This window comes from Haemorhous mexicanus, chromosome 11 (genome assembly GCF_027477595.1).
Source record: "Haemorhous mexicanus isolate bHaeMex1 chromosome 11, bHaeMex1.pri, whole genome shotgun sequence".
Lineage (NCBI taxonomy): Eukaryota > Metazoa > Chordata > Aves > Passeriformes > Fringillidae > Haemorhous > Haemorhous mexicanus.
In genome coordinates, this window is record NC_082351.1 from 18,759,566 (window position 1) to 18,780,941 (window position 21,376).

At 43.3% G+C, this 21,376-nt stretch overlaps 1 long non-coding RNA gene across 1 annotated transcript in view; it reads right to left on the reverse strand.

Moving 5' to 3' along the window:
* Positions 1-21,376, reverse strand: part of LOC132332435 (uncharacterized) — a 66,638-nt gene that overhangs the window by 36,508 nt on the left and 8,754 nt on the right. The gene's annotated exons all lie outside the window — the stretch shown is intronic.

Genomic DNA, 21,376 nt, shown 5'->3' on the forward strand with positions numbered 1-21,376 from the left:
TACTGCATCAAAATTTTAAGCATCATTTTGCCTCGGTGTCTGTTTAGAAATTCGACTCCATTCTGTTACTACCAGGGGAACTGAGTTAATGTGCCTCAGAAGAGGATCTGTCTCTTGTTTTGATCAGTGGCATGACCAGGATATTTGTGTATTTTCTGTTCTAATGTCAGAGTGACTCGATGACATGCACAGGCTATTATTCAATAATGATGCCTAAATGGAGCTATCAGAAGGGTTATTATCAAGGTTATTAAAAAGCAATTCTTCCTGCCTTCAGTTTAACCATGAATTGCAGAGCTAACCCTCATCTAGGTGAGGATGTGCATATTAATCAAGAGGCTTCCTATGGTCTACCTAGATATCCCAAGCCTGGATAATGATTGATTTACTCTGCTCTTAGATTAGCACACAATCATCCAGGGGTGTTGAACATCTGACCAGCAGAGTTAATTCATGATGCTTGGCATCCATTTTGCAATTTCCTCACATCTGTTCTTTCAGGCTCAGACACTACATTTCTTTTAAGAGCCCAGAAAATGGCACATAGAGAAATGTTTGTGGTGCAGGCAATGGTCCTACTAGAACCACTTTCACTTCAACATTTTCCAGGAGAAATAAGCTTTCTATAGAACAATATGCCAGATGCTAAGGCATGGAAAATGCCAATAATTTTTCAGCAATCATTTGTAGCTAGCTGCCCAGAATTCCATTCCTAGGCAAATCAAATTTAATCAGGTTAGTTCCTAATGAGCCTGTGAGCACCATTTGGGTTAAGCACCAACTTTATGGAAACATATTTAATTTCACTTCTTGCCTTGCTAAGGTAGAGGGCAGCTCCACATTGCTGTCCCCTGCTTGCAGCAAACCCTGGATGCAACAGGAGCTGCACCTGTTGAGCCATTTCTTTGAACAGAGCCATCAGCTGCCTCAGGACTTTCCTGCTGACTCTGCACTGTCAGGGCACACATCTCAGGCTTGCCAAGACTCTCACAGTGCTGTCAACCTGACCAACACATCCTGTAGTAAATGCTTTCCTATTTGCTGTTATCATCATTTTCACAGGCTGCATTTCAGCTTTGCTGTGCACTTCTAACACTTCCAATATTGCATTTTGCAAGTGAGGAGAGCAGAGATGCCCATGTGTCCAGTCCAACTCCCTTCCCTGGCAGCCTGAGGGTGACAGCCAAAATTACAAATGGTCACTAAAGGCAGGCAGACTTTGCTCTGGTCTGTCCCTCAGTTATGTTATCAAAACTGCTCATCCTGTCCTGGGAAACTGACAAGGATGAAGTGTGCAGAAAAAACATGAGGGTGGATTTAATAAAGATTCTGCTGAGAAATATTGTTTGCACAATCCATAAAAAGCTTTGGAGGGGCTCTCAGGGCTTTTTGGGCAGTAATTTGAGTATAAGGAGCTTCAACAAAATGGGAAATACAGGCATTTCAGAGGGGGCACTGAGATTCACCTGCTTAGGTTTAGGTGTTGTGTGGCAGGTGCTGATGTGCTGATGGACAGGCCTGGGCTGTTTTTTAAAACACTGCTGTGAAAAGTCACAATGCTTACCCTGATTTGGAACAGCTGCCAAAAGTGAGAGGAAGAGAAGAGTTATCATTTGTATGCAGAAAGAAATAACCATCAAAAAGTGTATTCTGAATTTCCTACCTTCCATGGAATCAGTAGCCTGGAAGCTGGATTCACACTAAATAGAGCAGGGTCAACCAAAACTGCTTCAGTGGGAGCAGATGAAAAGCCTTGTGGAGAATCATCTCAAAAACCTACACACTCCTATTGAATAATTCAGTGCTTGGAAACTCATGTTTAGTTGTGTCTGCTGCTCATAAAGCACAGAATAGTAGGGCTCTATATTTCTGATGTTATGGCATAAACTGAGGTGAGCAGCACTTTGCTCTGAGGACGTTTAGGTATTTTCTGATAAAAATTCCCTTGGACAAGTACTCTCCCTGTTAGTGGGACAGACCTTACTACACACAGTACTGGTAGAGCCCTGCTTCCCCACCCACCCAGCCCAACAGAGAGATAATCACTTCTGGAAAAGCATCTTTATTACAAGGTAGGATCTATTTCAAGCATCTACCATGGAATAGCAAATTCACCCCCTGGGAACAAACAAAGCAACAGAGTTTTGCATTCCCCCCACTTCAGAGCTGAGTACCACACACAGATATCCCATCCTGCTTTGGAGTGAAGCTGTTGGATTAAATTCTTCCTCTTTTATGAGGAAACCTATTTCTAGAGAGGATTTAGCAACCAGAAGAGCACCCAGCCCACAAATCTCTCCTTGTGGCAGCTACAAAGATGGGATGCTGGTCTGGCAAAGCATTTTAGGTTTGTCCAAAAGAAAAGTTTTGGGGAGCAGAGCAGTGAGGGCTCTGTGTGGAGCTGAGGTGGGCAGGTGGGGTGGGCAGGGTGCCCACCCTGGGTAGGGTGGGCTGCCCAGGGTGGGCAGCACTGGGGTGGGCAGGGTTGGGTTCTTCTCATCACCAGGGTTTGCTTGAGCCCAGCTCAGCAAAGTGGACTCCTGTGGCCTGATAATTTATGCCTTGTTATGCCTTAGCTCTGTAATTCACCAAAATAAAGAATAACATTCCTGTAACAGAGATTAATGGCTGTCAGGCTGCAAAGTAATTTTTCAATACGAAATGGAGCAAAACTTACATTTTTAGCACAATTTCCCAGTTCAGTGATGCACCTGGTAATAATTATGATTTACATTAACCATAACATCATCCTTCTTATATCAACTTGCCTTAGTGAAGAATGAAATAGGCTCTTGTTAAATGTTTCATGAAATAATTGAAATTACATATGTTAAAATTTCCCAGCTTCCACTAGCCAGGCTAAAAATCAACAAGAATAAAAATTATTTGTTGCTGTAAACCTTTGATTCTATGTTAGGAATTAAGCAAGTAGAGCCCTAAGAGCTCTTGTGGTTAAATTAATTATAAGAACAGTTGAGAAAAACTACAAGTCTAAAATAATGATGCAACTGCAAAACTCATTTTATGCAGATTTTAAGTGTGCTGAGACTGAGTTCAGGCTCACTTTTTCCTGTAAGAATTTGCCTGTAACAAAACAAAAGAGGAACAAAACCTCTGCTATCCCCAAAGTCAGCAAAGTTCAGCCCTTCAAGACCACCTAATTAATTAACTTCCAGGCAGCAGGGCTGCAGAAAAGCAAAGGAGTTGGTGATTTGTTGCTTTGCTAATCTAGGGCCTAAGTGGGTCCCTCACTCTCCAAGGCAGGATGAAACACTTTCCTAGTGGAGTTTCTTGCCAATATATAATAAACTCCTACAACCACACCAACAGACAATGTCCTTTCCCTGGAACTTATGAGGAATGCAAAAAATTCACATGCTAAAGCACTACATGGGAAAAAAAAAAAGGCACTGGAACAGAGTGAATTATTTGTTTTAGAAACACAGATAAATGAAATGCAGAACAAATGGAACCCTAAAGAGCAGGTAAATTAATTTGAATAATGGGATTATGATTTATGATTTTCCTATTGCAAGAGCGAGCTTCAACTCCACAACCCTTAATTATTCACTGGTTGCACAAAAGCTGCTCTGCTCCCATGCACGGAGCACCAGGAGCCCAGAGAGGATTCAGGGGAGAGCTCAGGCACCATGAATTGTCCTGGATTGTCTCCTGAGGTCCCTGCACCTCTGCCAAGCAGCTTCCCAGGGATCCACAAACCCTCCCTGTCCATAAATCTGCCCCCTTCCACTTCAAGAGTCCCTGGAGCACCTGCTGGAGACAGAAGTGCCCAGGTTAGTCTGCAGGATGCTCCCTAGCACACCTCAGGAGCCTGCTGCTGTTTGTGCAGCTCACCCCAGAGGAGCAGCCCCAAACCCCAAACCTGCACCAGCCAGCTGCTGCCAGCATGGCTCCTGGTGACAGGGACAGCTGATTTGGGCAGCACAGGGTGCAGAGCTGCCCAGGCAGCAGCTCAGCCTCTCCAGCCCAAAGGGCTGCTGCATTTCCTCTGGCTGACTCAGTCCCTATCAGCTGAGCTGGGTAACAGCCTGGTGCTGCTGCCTCTGCCAGAGTAAAGTTCAGCCCTGAATCATTAATTAGGATGACTGGATACTCTGGGATTTAAACTAGTGATTAATGAGCCTCTCCAGCTCTAGCTCCATGTGAACAACTATCTAGTTCATGTTATATTTAATTTATTTAAAAAAACCTCGCCAAGGCAGTAAATCTTGCTCAGAAGAATTAGTGGAGAAAGAAATAACACACTACATTTATTACATTGCTTGCAAGATTATATTCACTCTCTCTTGCACTAATTTGAATGTCTTCTTTAGAGAGATAATAAAATTTATGGTTTAAGGGTTTCTTTGAAAATCTGTTTGGGTTGGAAATGGTGAGGGGGGTAAAGATAGGGTAAAGGTGATAGGGTAAAGAAAATGGGTATGGCAAATAAAGCAAAATAATTCAGATGAAGCAAAAATACAGCACCTTGTTCTTATTCATTTTGGTATAAAGCTCCCGAGCCCTTTGTGGTAAGACAGCATACTCTGCCAAACCAAGAAATCCACTGTTAATTACCTTGCACAGGAAATCTGAATTGTACTGGCTGCATCACACAGGTGCTCAGACATCCTGGGTTTCCTGGTGGTTTTTGCTTTTCTTAAGCAAAGGTTACAGTGTGGGGGTGCATGGCAAATGCATTGAAAACACAGTTTGAACTAATCTGTTCAGAGCATTAATCCACTCCTAAGCTCCCTTCACTCCTGGAGGATACAGAATCAAAAGCTGGGATCATGGCTGGTGGGGCAGTGCTTCCCCTCACATCTGCAGGCAGACACCAGGAACTCAAAGGCCACCAGCCTTAACTAATTCCTCTAACTGTGCTCAGTGATCTCCTCACCAGGAGTCAGTCCAGGGTGTCTGCAAATTTCCATATGTTTGAAGTTCCTCTCTCCTCTTTTATCTTTGTCTGAAAGCTGTCAGAACACAGCCACAATTTCATAGGGTAATGAGAAAGAGATTAAGGAACGCTCACATCTGTCACCTAAATACGTGCAATAAGGAGAACATAAAATAAATAAAATTAGGATCCCATAAAAGCAAACAGCAGCAGCTGAATTGCCAGCTTGGGTGCCTCCTACATCAGGTTAACCCCTGCACCCCCACTGCAGCAGCAGCACCTCTGCAAGCCACAGGCCCATCCATAGCTGCTGCCAGGGTATTTTCATTATTTGCAGCCTTGTGTCCAGGGATGGAGGTGAGAAGGACAAGCATGATCTCCATCCAGCCCATTCCCCTTTGCAAACAGGGCAAACCTAAACCCCTTGTGACAGCTGTGCCTCACCTTTCATGGAGCTGAATGAAAACACCCAAATTTCAAACCAGCAAAAACCCAATTTCAAACCTGCAAATCCCAAAGCAAAGTCTTCCTGCAGCACAGTAAAAATACACCACTATTAAGCTTAAAATGTTGTTCTTTGGGATTACTCCAGTATCATCTGTGGAAACACTATCAGCCCTCAGCTTTCCTTATCTGTACAAGACTGAGGAGATCAACCCAAACCTGTTCACAGGCAGGAGAGTTCCAGTTTTCCCAGTTTGAGCTGGGATGTCCACACAGCTCTCTGCACAGGAGGTAATGGAGACTGTGGAAACGGGCTCATTTTCTCTATATTTAAGCAATAATGTCCCAGAAAACCTCACATTTTCAGCCTTTACCCAGAAATGGTTAAGCTCCTAAATTGGATCCATTATCACCCAAATGAAGACACATACCAGCGAGCTAATTATGTTTCTTACCAAACTCGTGAATAATTAAATATTTTATTGTGATGTTACAATTTGTATTTATTATCCTTTGCTAAGGAGTGAAATTAAACATAACGAGGTCTGTTAGTGCCTCTCTTCAGAGACAAGCCTGCATTATAAGCACCAATATCATTGGCACCAATGGTGATTAATGGGTTTAATTTACTCGACTTGCATATGTTGGAATTTGTGAGGGGGACAGAGAAGGAAACTCAGATTGTTAAAATCCTTTTAATTAGACTAATAATGCCAAGTTTGCATGTGTTAACTAGGGTGCACTATTAATTAGTTTCAGTAGGCTGTTTTGTGAAAGGTGGCACTGCAGCATTCAGGCCTGCCTTGTGATCCCAGGAGGGCTGATGAGATGACAAACAGAGCATGACATTACACATAACTGCAAACAAACAGCCTTTAATCTTTCTGGGTGAAGAATTGGGGGTAATTGATGGGCAAAACACTTGCTGCACTCTGGCTGCCTCTTCCTCTTGTTGCCTTTAGTGGGTGTTACTCACCCAGCCACAGCACAGCCTCCACAGAGCAGCCCATCCTCAGGTAAAGTTGTACTGATGGATCTCAACCCCCCAAACCTGACAGCTGAGGGCTTTTTCACACACAAGTGCTCAGTTCTGGGGTTTCACAGCTAAAGTAACTCTTACAGTGCAGGAGGCAGCAGGCTGGACAGACTGGTCCCAGTTCCCTGCAGGTCCCTGAGTGCCCTGAGCATCAGCACCAGAGCAGCACTGGCCACCTCCTCTGCTGTCTCACCAGGATCACAGACAGAAGGGATGGATTCTGCCTCTGATCAGGTGGCAGGTCAGGAGAAAAGCACAGAGCCAGGCAGAGGTTGGGAAGGGAGGAGAGATGTCAGTGGTGAGGAGGGAGAGTGTGAAGCTCCCTGGCATCAACTGGCTCCTGTTTGCATGGAGGTAAGAAACACACAATGACTTAAAACAGCTTCCCAAACAACACAACCCCTGAGTGCTACACTGACTGTGTCCCATTGTTGGTGCTGAGGACCCCCAGTGGGCAGGTGAAGTTACCTTGTGTGAGCAGCTGGCACCGTGATCTGTGTGCTGTTTTCAGCCTAAGCAAAGACAGATCAGGAAAGCAAAGCCTCAGAACTCAAGTCTAAAAAAAGAAACCCCATCATGCTCCCACTCTCTAAAGCAGGAGCCAGGGCAGAGCTATCTTGCAAACTTCACAAAAAGGTTAGAGGCAGAGGAGGGCTCTCCTGGAAGGGCTGTTAGATCTATTAGCTAACCTGCCTGTGCCAGGCAGTCCTCTGCATCTCAAAGAGAGATTTTCCTGCACCCTCCCACCCTTGTACCTCCATTTTCACTCAGATGGAAGCCAGCACTATCACCCTTCTGAGGGACTGCTCTGCATTGCCAGGTCAGGTGTTTCTAGGGAATATCTACACATTTTTCAAACATTTCCATGCACATTTTTCCCCTCCACTGTATCAAGCTTTCCTGATTCAAAGTGCACTGAAACAAAGGGAAAGGTCCCCATGGCAGTGACTTTGGGGTCAGGTTCCAGGTGGAGGCAGTACTTTGAGGATGAGGCACCCAAACCCTGAGCTCATTTACTCTGTCACCATCTGCCATGCCTTAGAGATGAGAAAGACATCAGCAGTTGAGTCCACAAATAAGCAGAGGTTAAATCAAAGTTATAGCTACACAGAACTGTAAAACATTCTGGGAAACAGTGATAGGTGTTCAAAAGGGGAGGCAGAAGAGAGGAGAGACAGTAGCAGAATGTGTGCAAGTCCCTCTTTCTGTGTCTCAGCTGACCTCAGAGCAGCCTGGGGCTGCATACCTGAATTTGTCTGAGATGGGCAGGCAGTGCCCAGCACAGGTGAGGGTCACAGCTGAGCCAGAGCTGCACTTGCAATTGCCACTATCACAAACCCTCCAGCAACACCTTATTGCAGCTATTAAGGCATTACCTGACAAGTGATGTGTCTGGCAATGCTCTGCCTGTGTATTTGGACTTCTCCCCGTGATGAGTGGGGGACTTAGTGGCAAATAAACCCATTTTTTCACCATTTACCAACTGCCAGGCTGTGAGCTGCCTTTTCAGTCAGACCTTGCAGCCTAAATAGCAGCACACTCTGGAGTGCTGCTCTGGGATTTGAAAGGAGACACTCCAGATCCTTCAAGGAAAATGGGTTATGGCCATTCATTGCTGCAGCAGCACATCACTGGTTTACACCTGGTGCTCTGCTCACAGCCACAGTTTAGAATCTGCCTGGCAATAAGGAATGCACATTTCTCCATAAATACAGAAAAAAGCATGTTTTGTTTGGCAAAGGTTCTTCTCCTGGCTGCAATGAGACTTTGGCCATGACTAAACCACCCATGGCAGGTAGAGATTCCAAAATTGTGATAAAGATTTCTGGCACAAGCCCCACCTACAGGTGGGGAATCCAAAAGGTTTTGAACCTTGTGAATGTTTTGAACACTCTGAGGCATTTTTTCCCTATGTGGGATAAGGTGAATTCTCAATCATGCTTGGATAGTAAGAAATGTTTCAGTCTGAGTCTTTAACCTTTCTGATAGAATTTTGGACTCCAGACCAAGTAAATTGTGGGCTAGCAAGTATTTCAAACCACAATGCTATTTCATATTACAGACATAACCTTAATCTGAAAAAAAAAAAAAAAAGTGGAAGAGTGTGTAAAGAATCCTCAAATTCTAGCAAAACAGACACATAGCATCCACAGTTCCAAAACTAAAAAATCAACCACACCAATTCTAGGCCAGGCTCTGATCTCCAGAATTTAGTTTCTCAACATAAATGAGAGAAATACCAGATCCTTCCCCACAGATGAGGAAATATACTTATTTTTAATTCCTTCTGGCAACTAAAGAATACCTCTCACAGCTGGAAGAAAGACACCCAGAAGAAAATACCAGAAGGAGGTTATGATAATAAGCTTATTTTCATTACAGTAGGATTATATTTTAAACCTTTCATTAGGCTCTTAAAATTTCAGAACATGCTTCTCGGTGCCTACATTTTTGAAAGACAAAAGAAAAACAAAAAGAAAAAGAAAAGTCTGACTCCTGTGGATGAACCCAGTTTTGTTGCACAGAGAAGATCTTTTTGTAAAGTTACTTAATGATATTCAGGGGACATCTAACTCTGATTATGACTGGAATCCTGCCTGTCTTCATTTACAAAGTCCTGTTGGAGCCTGTGTGTCCTGAGCACAGGCCCTTTGAAGCATTGCTAAGTGGGGTAATTTGATTGCATGAGTTTTCTTGTAAAAATTATTGTCTTTCTGGATGTCTAATTAAAATAAAGATGTAATAAAGAATTTATGGTTTTAATTAGAGCATAGATCTTAAAGCAATTATAATGTGATTAATAATTCCTTAACAGGCTTTCTTAGACAAGATGAAGAAAAGAAGATTTGGGCCCCATGAAAAATCAATATGCATTACTCAATTACATTAATGAAGCTACACAAAGCAGTCTAGGCCCCAATTAAATTGCTCCTCATGTTAAACTGCCAATGGAGTCTGAGCTTACTAATGAGTCCATCTATTTATTTAGTCATTTTGAGGGTTTTGAACTATGGGGCTTTGTGGGTCTTTTATTGGAAAGATGCTGCAACACAGATGGGCTTGTGGCCTCATCCTGCCTGGGTTCAGGTTCAGAGGAGAGGGTGAGCTCCAGGATCAAAATCCTCCAGCTCCAGGTCCTCAATACACACCTTGGAGACCTTCAGCCTCTCCAGGAGCCACAGGCAGAAGGTCTGCACAAGGGCTGCCTCGCTCATGTACTAAAATTAAAAATAAATAACTGAGTGAGGACACGATACAAATCTTCAATGAATGGTGAATCAAAGCTAGGCTGGAAAGATTATTCCCTATTTCTCATCCAAGCAGGAGCTCTAGATAGCCTGATGAATGTAGCAGGGAGCAGGTATGAAAGTAACCAAAAGAAACATAACCCCAAGAAACATGCTCACAAAAGGTTCTGACAAAAATATATTTTGAAGAACAAGACCATCAATAGATTCAAAAGGGGAAGAGGGAACTCAAAAGGGGAAGAGGGACAGGCAGGTTTTCTCCTAAAGGTCCAGAAGCCACTTTGGTGAAGCCCTAACTCAGGGATGGCCCAAAGACATCAGAGAACACCCAGACCTGCCCATCCTTGTGCTCTCCCCCACTTGCACCTGGATGCTGTCAGGGACAGGACACTTTTCACCAGCACAGCTCTTTTCTTCCTTGGTTGTTTTTTGGGTGATGGTTTGGTAAATATTGATGAGAGGGGCTTGGGGGGATGAGGATTTAATGTACAGCTTGTGTGTCATCACTGAAATTTCTACCAGAAATATTTTTTTACCTTTCATTAATAACCTGGCTGAACTGGTAGAGCAGAGAATTGGATAAGCTCATATTTTACAGATGAAATGAACTTTAAAAAAACTAACATAGTTACACACTCACTCATGCAAAGACACCTCATCTGACCAAGCTGCCCAGCAAATGAAGCCACACTAATTTAAATGTACTGCAGAAGGAAAATGATCTCACACCAAACTTCTAATTTGTCATTCTGTAATATGGATTGTGGCTTGGAAACTCACTAATTGGCCATTAAGAACACATTGTTATAGAGGTGGACTTCTTGGTGTGTGAAGAACAAAACTCCCAAACTTCTGAAAGAAAGGAGCCACCATTGTCTCCAGATGAATGCAGAGGACATTGATGGTTCATTGTGTCCAGACTCAGCTACCACAGAACTCAGGTTTATTTTGGCTCTGTCAGCTTGGGTGCCTCCCTGAGCCTCCACTGCTCTCTGTGAGTGATGCTGCCCCACTGCAGCCACACACAGAGGTCAAGGTCCTGTTAGAGCTGCCTCCAGATCTCATTTCCTGGGTACCTCCTGTGCTCCTTGAAAGTCCTTAAAGCTCCCTTGGAAAATGCAGCATCCTTCAGCCAAATGACTGCATGAATTCATGGTGATTGCAAAGAGCTGGTCATATTAAAAAAGAAAATATTCAATTGTTGTGATGGGGGAAAAAATACTATTTTATTCCAAGTTATTTCTGTGATTCCAGTTACTTGAAAATCTGACTCTAAAAATCCTTTAAAATCCTTTGAAAGGAGTGCAAGGTATTCCCAAGATTTTCCTTTCATGTTTTTGTCTCTCCTGTCCAAGATGTTTGGGTTTTCTCAGTGCTCTGTGTGACTGAGGGGCTCACCAGACACAGGACAGGGAGGCACTGCACATTTCAATTGCAAGGACAGCTCCTGGCAAGGTCCTGTGCTCACTGCCCTGTCCCCAGGTTCTGTCCTTGCTTAGCACCCCCTTCCCTCCCATTATTTCCTTTCATATCTCTTTTTCCATCAGGAAACCATTTGCCTTGGCATTCTTTTTCATCTTCTCATTTACATGTCTCCTGCAAGACAAACTCCAGCATTGATTTTACCAGAAGATAATGTTAATAGGATCAATAAACCACAATGACTACATCAAAGTGTCTGTTCTTCACCCTGCAGGACTGCAGAAGGTGCTTTAGTCTTCAAGTACATCCAATACAGCATCTCTCACTCTTCTTGTCTACTCTTATGCATGAGAGACTGTCTGTCTGCCAGGTGGAAAATAAATTACTGGCTTGATGAAATAATTTAAATTTTAATACTGCTTCAGCACATATTAAATATTACTGATGCAATTAAAAAATAGACAATCAGCTCAATGCATCTAAAAATGGGTGTGGTGTGACCTGAGAGGAATAAATGAGGTCTGGTGGGAAGACTGTTGTAAGCACAGATTTCTCCTTCATCTAAAGAATCCTAAACTGGTAAAACCAAATGTCCTGTTTCATTCAGGTCAGCCACCATTTATTGATTTTTCTAGGGGTAGATTGGTTCCCTACAAGCCAGACCCTCTAGGATGCAGAGAAGGATAATTTTCATCAGAGTAAAGGAAATTAAGTCCCCTTCAGTTTCTTGCTCCATGTGTTGTTTAGGTGTTGTTTAAGTGGCTCCTTTCCCAAAGGCCACAAATTAAGAATGCTCCTGGTTAAAGGGTTGGACTACAGGATTTGTTGCTCTGGCTCCTTGCAGCACTGTGCACTCCCAGGAAGAACTCACATGGTCCCAAACTGGCTGCTTTTCATTTTTCTTTTTGTTTGCAACCAATATCTGACACTTGCACTCAAGGCATTTTGCAGACAGCAATAAAAGACCTGAAAGCCAACCTGATTATTTCTGTCTGGGTCATATGAAATGTTTCAGTGAAGTGCTAATGGTTTTGTTCAACTTTCACATTTAACTGGCAGGTGCTGTGGCCAGAGCAGAGTTTGGAGGCATTGCAGGGTCTTGTCCAGGTGGGAGCTGGCCTGGGCTGGCACCCAAAGACATCTCTGTGCTGGGGTGAATGGAAACCAGGTTCTGCCTCAGAAATAATCCATTTTTTCAGTGCCTGATAAGGGTAAACAGGTGTAACTCTGAAGAGGTTTAAAGGTTTAGGCAGAGGAAGTGAAGGCAGCCCAGCTGGGAAGCAGCAACTCAAACCTTCCAGGAGAGCCTGTGGAACTGGCTCAGCACCTTTCTAGGAAATGTCTGTGAAAAATCCATGTGAAATCCAGCCAGTCTGGGCAGATCAAGCCCAGCAGCCTGCATTTGTGAGACTCTACTGGAGATAACAGCTGAGATTTATAAAGCACTTCTGTAATTCAGCAACACAGTGCTACCAAAAATTCTTCCCCAAGGGTTCTTGTAAATCCAAAATCTCTAAAAAGCAGATTTTCTGACTCTTTTCCTATTGATTTAAATGGACTATGTTATCTCCAGAGCACTTTAACAGTCTTATCAAATTTTTCAGTTTTTTTATTTGTACATGCCAAATAAAGTCAAGGCTTTAACATTATACATAATGAAGCAGATTTATTCTGACAGATTAAGTTTGCTTAAATTTAAAACAAAGTTCAGGACCTTAAAAACAAGTACAGGACTTTAAAAACCTAGATGAGAAATCATCACATGATAGGATGCCAGCTTAGCTCCATAAATACATGGTTTCTATCTCTCTATTAAAAAATAGTTCTGGAAATTTAAAAAAAAAAAAGGATCTGTACTTGTATTTAAATGTTGTACTTATATTTAAATGTTAGGAACCCCATTATAAAAATTCTGCCCTAAAAAAAAGCTGACAGCAAAAAAACCTAGCACAATGTGCTCAGTTACAGCAGTGCACATCAGTATTTGGGAGAGGGACTGATTTTTTTAAGGTCATTTGGAGCAAACTCCTGCTCCATGCAAGAGCCAACGTGCATAGCTCAGGTCAGCTGTGTTTGTCTTCCTGAATCTTGAAATCATGAAATAACTTCTGATTTATTCCAAATTTACCTTGGTAGAGATCTTGTCTACATAGCAAAACTGGGGAAATATATCAACATTAAAAGTAGACACCAGCATAAAATGAATTTGTTGAATCATATTTACTTTTTTGTAGGGATCATTATTCATGACTAAGAGAGCAATAATTTGATTTTTGTTCCCAAAGTGAATTAAGGTAAGCTCAATTAAATCCAGTCTAATTCTGCATAAGACTGCCTTTTCAGAGATTTAATGCTGTTCAGTGAGTTGGTTTTAAAAGATCCTTTGGAATGGTTTTGCTGAGGGCCTCCAAGTTAGACCAGGGGCACTCCATATACTTAAACATTTACTTAAACCCTTTTGTGATAATTAATAATAATTTTTCAGTTTTATGGATTTATTTTTCTTTTTTTTCCTTACCATATAAACCGAGAATAGCTGGTTTTAAATTAGAATTTTATCTGAAGGAAAAATCCCAATTAAACTCTCAGAAGAATACTGCAGGCTTGCTCCCAGGAATGTCCAAGGGAGATGGGAGGAGCAGCCCCACGCTGCTCCATGGGATTAGCCAGGTAACTGGGGACTGGGACCTAATTTCATTATGTAATTACAATTTCCCTTTATTTGCTGTGATGATTTAGCTGTGGCTTGGCTTTCTAGTGTCTCTCATAATGACTTAACTAGCTCTGGGAGCACGAGCAGGATGGAATAAAAACAGACCTGATGTATTCAGCTAAAGGTCAAACTGTGGCCTCAGCAAAGCCATCCCTGCTGGGGTTCCCACCTGGGTTCAAACTCCCCACCAGGGGCTCTGGCCTCAGTCTGCCTCATGGAGCCTCCAAACAGAATCTGGTCAAAGAGCAGCTGGAGAAATTACTTTAACCTTTTAGTAAGTGTCCAGTGCTAGGCAGATATGAACAGCATCCAAGGCAAAATGTCAAAGCAGAGCAACTGTGAGCAGTGGGGGAGTCAGGGAGGGACATCAGGGCCAAGTCACACTCCCAGTGACAAACACTGCCATTTCTTTCTCTCCCCCTTCTAGAAGAAAACTTTATAACAATATGGGCAGCAGATTCTTCCCAAAAAAGTCAAGGCTTGCCAACTCACTGCCACTCTTAAATAACTGCAGTAACTGCTCTCCAAAATTCTTATTTGTATTTTTACTACAACCACTGTTGAGAAAATTTGACTTTTCAAATCCACTTCAAAAAAGTCCTCTGGATTCTACTCACAGGCTCATTATCCAAATGGTTGGGTTCACACAGGTTTTACAGCTGTAATCCCTGTCTGAGGATGTGATGCTCAGAAATGGCAATGAGGGTGAGCAAAGGGCAGGGCTGGTGCAGTGAGAGCCCCCCAGAGCAGCTCCCTGGGTGTCTGTGTGGGCTCCAGCCCAAAAGAGCCTGCTTGCTGCCAGGGAGGATGTTTGCCAGCTCTCTGGGGAAAAGGCTGATCAAAGCTCTGATTAAAGGGGGATCTCACAGGGTCAAACTCAGCTCCTTTGTTCTTCTGACTCTTCTAAAAAACATTTGCACTCAATAAAGCTCGCTCTTCTCTTAAGGACATGCTGGCAATTAAACCCTTGCTTGGACAGCTGGACCAGCTCAGATTGACTTTAAAAATGCAGAGGAAAAAGGTGCATCTTTGAGTCTCATAACCTGAATTCTCTCTGGGTCATTCACTTTTTTTCAAGCTGTTGAAGTTTCATTTGAAATCACATTTCCATATAGGCTGGCTATGCAGTTAAGCCAATGAAAGAATGTATTTCCTCAGCCACTCAGCACTATTATAAACATTTAGGCATTTTCTTTATGCCCTTCAGTCAAAACTGCAATAACAAAGGCTAATTACACCAGAAATGCAGCAATCTGCAGCAGTCCCCATCACACTTGAGGCTGCAGCACCCACAAATAATCTGGACTTCAAGAAAGTTTGGCTAGAAGGGAATATACTTTTTATGACTATAGAAACTCCAAAGATGAAACCGAGCCTGTTAAATGTGCACACAGGCAGGGAATGAGCTGTGATTTTCATAAGCAATGCCAGTTTTTAAGTGCAGTCCTCATCATTTAACCACTGCATCTCCTTCAGGATAAAAGGAAAAGCACAAATCCAGTCCAGCAAATTTATAGCAAAAAAAAGTGAATCCTGTTTTCCAAAGCCTTTGTTTCTCAAACCAGAACCTTAAAATTGCTGAGCTGTAGCAACATCCTTTGAAACAATTCACCTAAGCTTGGTCAATCTTGTTTTGCTGCCCTGCTCCACCTAACCTGCCCCAAGCAGTCAGAAGTTGGATAGAGGAGGCAGAAACTCAGACACAAACTCACTTTCTTTGCCAGGATTCCCAAAGACAAATCTTTCCTGCAGGGCTGACGAGCCCTGCTTACTCTAAGCACAGCACAAAGTCCCTACAGAGAGACATGCAAATATTTTGTATATTTTTTAAGTATCAGCAATGTGTTTTGCAACATGTAAGCAAGCAATTCTTTCTGCACTAAGGCATCTCAAATTTCTCTTTTCTTTTCTCCTTTTCTTGCTTTTTGGTCAGATTGACACAAACCCCATCTTAGACATAGCATAAAATGTAGAAAAGGCCCATTGCCCACTGCAATACAAACCAATAAAGAAAATGGAATTTTCCCCCACTCTGTGGTTTCACACAAAAAATAAACAGGAAAAAAACAAAACAAAAAAACCACAGTGGGGAAAGAAATTTTTTAAAATTACTTGTTAATTTCAAACCAACCAATGAAGATTTTGTTCACCAAGTGCTTGACAAGATGGAAATGATGCTCCTTCAAAAATCTACATAACAATTTAACCTACTAATACCAGTTCCTCAAAAGCAGTGATGAAAGAATAGAATTACTCTGAACATATCCCTGTTCCCAAACATATGCAAAGCTGTTTGCATGAAGTTTCACATCTCCAACTTGTATTCTCAAGGCCCCACAAAGCTGCTCCTCCAAGGAAGCCACTGCCCAAGGGTTATTGACTGCTCATCTCTGAGAGCCACATGGATCCCAAAGAACTTCAACCACAGCACTGCTGAACCCAACAAAAAATAAAAATAAAATCAATAAAAATAAAATCTGACCTTTTACACCAGAGCTTGCCTCTTGCTCTGCTGTGCAGGAAGAAGCAGGGCCAGAAGACACAAACATGGTCAAGCCCCAGGTCACACCTGAAAGCAAAAGGAAAGGGCCCCACAGCCTTTTTAGCCTATTAGGGTGGGCAGGAGCAGGGGGATTGGTCCACAGGGGATTGGTCAGACCCCAGGTCACTCCCCAACACAGAATCACAAGATTGGAAGAGACCTTCAAGATCATCAAGTCCAACCTGTTCCCTGACACCTCAACTAAACCTGGCATCCAGTGCCACATCCAGTCTTTAATTTTAAACACACCCAGGGATGGTGACTCCAACACCTCCCTGGGCAGCCATTCCAGAACTTTATCACTCTTTGTGTGAAAAACCTTTTCCTAATATCCAACCTGTATTTCCCTTGGTGCAGCTTGAGACTGTGACCTCTGGTTCTGTCAGTGCTGCCTGCAGAAAGAGCCCAGCCCCAGCTGAGCACAGGCACCTTTCAGGAGCTGTGCAGAGTGGTGAGGGCACCCCTGAGGCTCCTTTTCTCCAGGCTGGACACCAACACCTGAGGAGGAGGGGCTGCCCACGCTGCCACTGTGGGATCAATGCACATGGACTTGGTTCTACCCCCAAAAATGAGCAGCAATGCTCCCAGGGCCTGTGGCTGCCCAGGGTGGGGACAGCTGGGATGAACACTGTCCTGTTCACAGCTGCTGCTGCTCTCTGCACAGAGGGATGGTTAAGGAACACATGAGAGCCAGGGAGAAGCCAGATGCAGGATGAACACTACTGAGTCCCAGGGACTGGAGCTCCTGGAGCCAGGCTGTCATAAGTTTATAATGTCCTGCTTTGTGTGCTGCTGCTCTCTGTGCAGCACCTTATCTCAGGCTGAGGAGCTCTGAGTGGAATAAAGCCCCACCCAATGCAAGTTTGGTGGTGAATCCACAATGAAATCATAACTTAGTGTCTAGACAAAGCAGCTCTCTTCCAGCCTGCCTTCACAGGTGACAAGATCAAATTGAATTAAATAAATAAAAGTTAAATTTTCTCTCTGCTTGAGGAGTGCTGAATATCTGTGATTTATGGAGTGTGAGTAGACAGTCCACCCATCTTCCCACCAGATTAACATCATGAGAGGATCAGAAATGAAATGCCATATCTTGCACCCAAGTAGGCCATTCTGAAGAGGAAACAATTAATTAGTGCCAGGTAATATTGTCACAGGCTGATTAGGTGACATAGTGCATTTCCCCAACCAGCTCAGAGCTGCAATGAAGAAACAGCAAGGCTCCCTTTCACTGAAAGCAAATATTAAAACAACATTCATTATCTTTTCATGAAAGGGAAAGAAAACAGTGACCTTGGCAGAATTAGTCTCTCCTTCTCAGTCTTTCAGAATAAAACTCAGCCAAGGCAGCACTTCTCCCCCAAGCCCACCAGAAGACAAAGCACACAGCCTTTTTCACCACTGAAGATGTTTTGAGATGGACTTTTCCTTCAGGGATTTCAGAAGCCCCACTGCAGATGCAGAAGCCAACAGAGTGAAGCATGGGCCACTGAGTCCAGGAGGGAAGGAGAGCAGTGTGCTCCAGAGAGCTGCTTTAAACCATTACTGGAGATCTGTAGCTGAGCTCTCCAGTGGCCTGCTTGCAGCTAAAAGGCTTCCACTTGAGTGCTTCAGATCATGTAAGTTTGTTTAAGATGCATAATTCATGAAGGGTACATAACACCATCCTTGAATAACTTTTCACTCAGCACCTGCTTGACAGGGAGAGAGCTGACAGAGCAGTGTGACTTCAGAAATCCAACATTAGCACGCTATGTGTCCCACAGAGGGACAAGGATCACCACACTCCCTTAACCCTTCTGTGGATGAGTGCCTGAGGAAGCCAATTGCACATTCTCATTCCATGATTAGGAATATTCCAGCTTGTTGCCATTATTATATAAACAAAATTAAATAAAAAGAAAATTAAATGAAATTAAATGAAATAAAAGAAGGACAAACGGTGTGAAGAGTTATAACTATTTGCATTATAGCCCTTGAAGAGAATATCTAAAGAAAAGTGTCTGTTTTTATAGGCTTTAAAAACAAATCTATTGCACACAAAGGCCCTGAGTACAACCATCCCCACTCATGCTGAGCAGTACCTTGTAACTCAAATATTCCCACTGAAATCAATTTGGGATTACAGAATGCAAGGCAGGAAAGAACCACCTGGCCTTTTGGTAGCAAAATAAGATGTGTAAGAAACAGATCTTCAGCTAAAATTAATGTGATTTGCCTCATTGTGCCTAATGGAGCTGTGCCCATGCCCATCAGCCTGGAGTCCACTGTGACAGTGTGCTGCTTGTAGAGCACTTGGCTTTAATTACCAATGGTAAATACTATGTCCTTAAACTTTATAGACCTTATATATTTGCCCTACTTTATTTTGTAGATAAAAACCCAACTGTGGCCTGATAGGCAATTTGGGAATGATTTATGGACTCTGTCTGCTGTTAGTAACAGTTTGGAAGTTGCTGTGTGACAGAAGGGAGGCATTTTTTTTCTAATTTATTTTGGGAGATAATGGTTGGAATAGAACTGTCATATATTGCTTTCCCTTATAAAATTGAGAGTTTTCTTTTTAGCAAGGCTTTAGAAAAAAGGAAAAAAAATAGGGCAGGACAAGCTATGAAGAGAACAATGGACACAATAAAAAGAATGTGGGATCTAGTGCATGGTAGGGGAAGAGCACAGCTTTCATAATTTATGCTGTGGGCCAGCAGCCCCAGCAGGGAGCCTTGTCCCACTCTCACCCCAATCCCAGGGTATTCTCCCTAGAACTCCATTTATTTTGGCTTCTTTATCACTGGTAAAGGATTTATGCCTGATGTGAGATTTGGATTAACGACAGGCCTCTCACAATTCCATGTAAATGAAACAAACACATGCACACACATCCAGGAGGGGTTAATTTTCAAACCCAGAGTATTTGGAGATAGTCACTCCCTGGAACACAAAGAGACATTTCACACAGAGCAATATTGCCTCCTGTGTACTGCAGAGCAGTGAAGTGAAACAGAAGTTCCACCCAGGGCATTCTGAGCATGCACATTTTGAAAGGAGTAGGTTTTTCCATCCAGGAGTTCAGAGAGCTTTTGTAATTGGTGGCTTCTATGACCTCACTGTGATTTCTGCCCTATGCCAGAGTGCTGAGCCTACCTGAAAAGTGATTTGTGAGTCAGAGAGAAGCACTGAGATCCACAGACCTGGTGGATTGACATGCACTTTATCCATGCTGCTGTTACTCTGAAAGCCAGCATGGTTCCCTGCTTTTACAAGGGTCATTTGAGACTTTTATCTGAGTCAAATCCTGCTCTTGCTTCCTGCAGGGCATATGAGAGAAATGACACCAAACATTATTCTCTTACCAAGGGAGAGAGATTATCCCTGTGACATGGGTGCTTTGTGGGGACAGCCAAAAAAAAAGACAGCAGGAAAGAGTTCCATTCCTCATGCTGAGGTAGCCTGAATAGGGAGCTGCTGTTTGGGAAGGAAGAGGTTCAGTGGGCCTTTCAGTGGAATTGTTTTGCATCTCTCCCTGTGTGAAACTGGGCTGGTGAGGCAGTAGGTGCCCACAGGATGCTCTGGCTCAGGATTCCTTCCTCAGTGTCCTGTCCTGGAAGGGGCACAGCTGTTGCTGGAAGGTGTTGTGGGGTTCCACCAGACTTAGGGAATGGAAACATTCCCATGAGGAATGGATAGCTGGGAAAACAGCATAAGTAACCTTGGGGATTAGGGACTGCTTTGGGGCATGGTTAGAGTCCCCAGAGAGGGAGATTGGCAGCAGAGCTGCAAGCCAGGCTGCCTCTGAGCCATCAGCTGGACAGCAAGCTGGAGAGGAGGGTGGGAGCCCAGTGCTGCACTTTGGCTTCCAGGTTATCCCTGTTACTGCTGGGCCATCGTGGGAAAAGGCAAAATGACTGCTGGAAGTATTGAAGCAGCTTATGGACTTCTCCCATTCAGAAAGCTGTTTGTTCTGAACTGTTCCTACATGTCTCCTCTGACCTGGACCAGGGGCAGGTATTGAAGGGTTTTTTAAACACTTACAGCTCTGCCAGATTTCTGGGGTCTGCAGATCCCCATTTAATCCAGCAGCAGCTCTGTGTGCAAAGGGCCCACATTGATTTAGTTTGATTTGAACCATTATTGCCTGTTTCAGCCCCTGTCCTTTTCCTGCCTCTCACAAGTCATCTGATTTAATTGTCTGATGATGAGACTCTGCTCATATCAAAAGGCTGTCTCTATGCAGGACCAAACCTTCTCCCAAGGCACTGTTGAAATATAAATTGAAATAGTCTTCAAAAGTTTACAGAGTATTATGAGATCACTCCAGATCTCACCATTACTTATTAATTGTTCAATTCAAGAAATAACTATTTGATAGAAAATGGGGTGGAGACCTGGGAAAGAATGACTTTAATGAGATCTCAGTGGCTGATATTTGGAAATATATTATTAAGTTTCTGCAGTGCAGCACTGAGATCTCCCAGTGCCTTCAGGAATAGTAATAACACCCTCTGCCTTTGTGTCTCTTGCAGGCTAGAGACATTAGAGGTCAGCTAAAAGCAAAGGAGGCTTCAGAAATGGCTTATCAGGGGTGGAAGAGCCTGGTTTGCCTCTGGCAGCTCTTTTCCTCTAGCAATGCTTTTCTTCTTTCCTTCTCTTCCAGCTTTTCCACCTAATTTAGTTCCTTCAGCTCCACACTGATGTATAAGCAGGTTCTCTATGAATCACCCCTTTCTTAAAACTGAAATTAAGAATACATTGTCTTCCTATAAATAAACAACAAAGACAGGAGAACTGCAGGAGAACTGCATCTCAACCCTTCCAGCCCTTGAGAGATGTATCACACTCACACACACAGGGGGTGCAGGGCCATCCCACAGCTGTATTCCAGCAGGAGGATGTGTGGGGAAGAGTGCACAGAACAGAGCAACTTCAGCCACCAAACCTTATCCTGGCACACACACACATGGAAATGATGCCAAAGAGGGGAAGCAGTGGGGTCTAACTGTCCAAAGAGTTTGAGATTCCTGGGGTTTAGGTCTCTTTGACAATCTCTTGGATGACCTTGGACAAGCAAACTTTT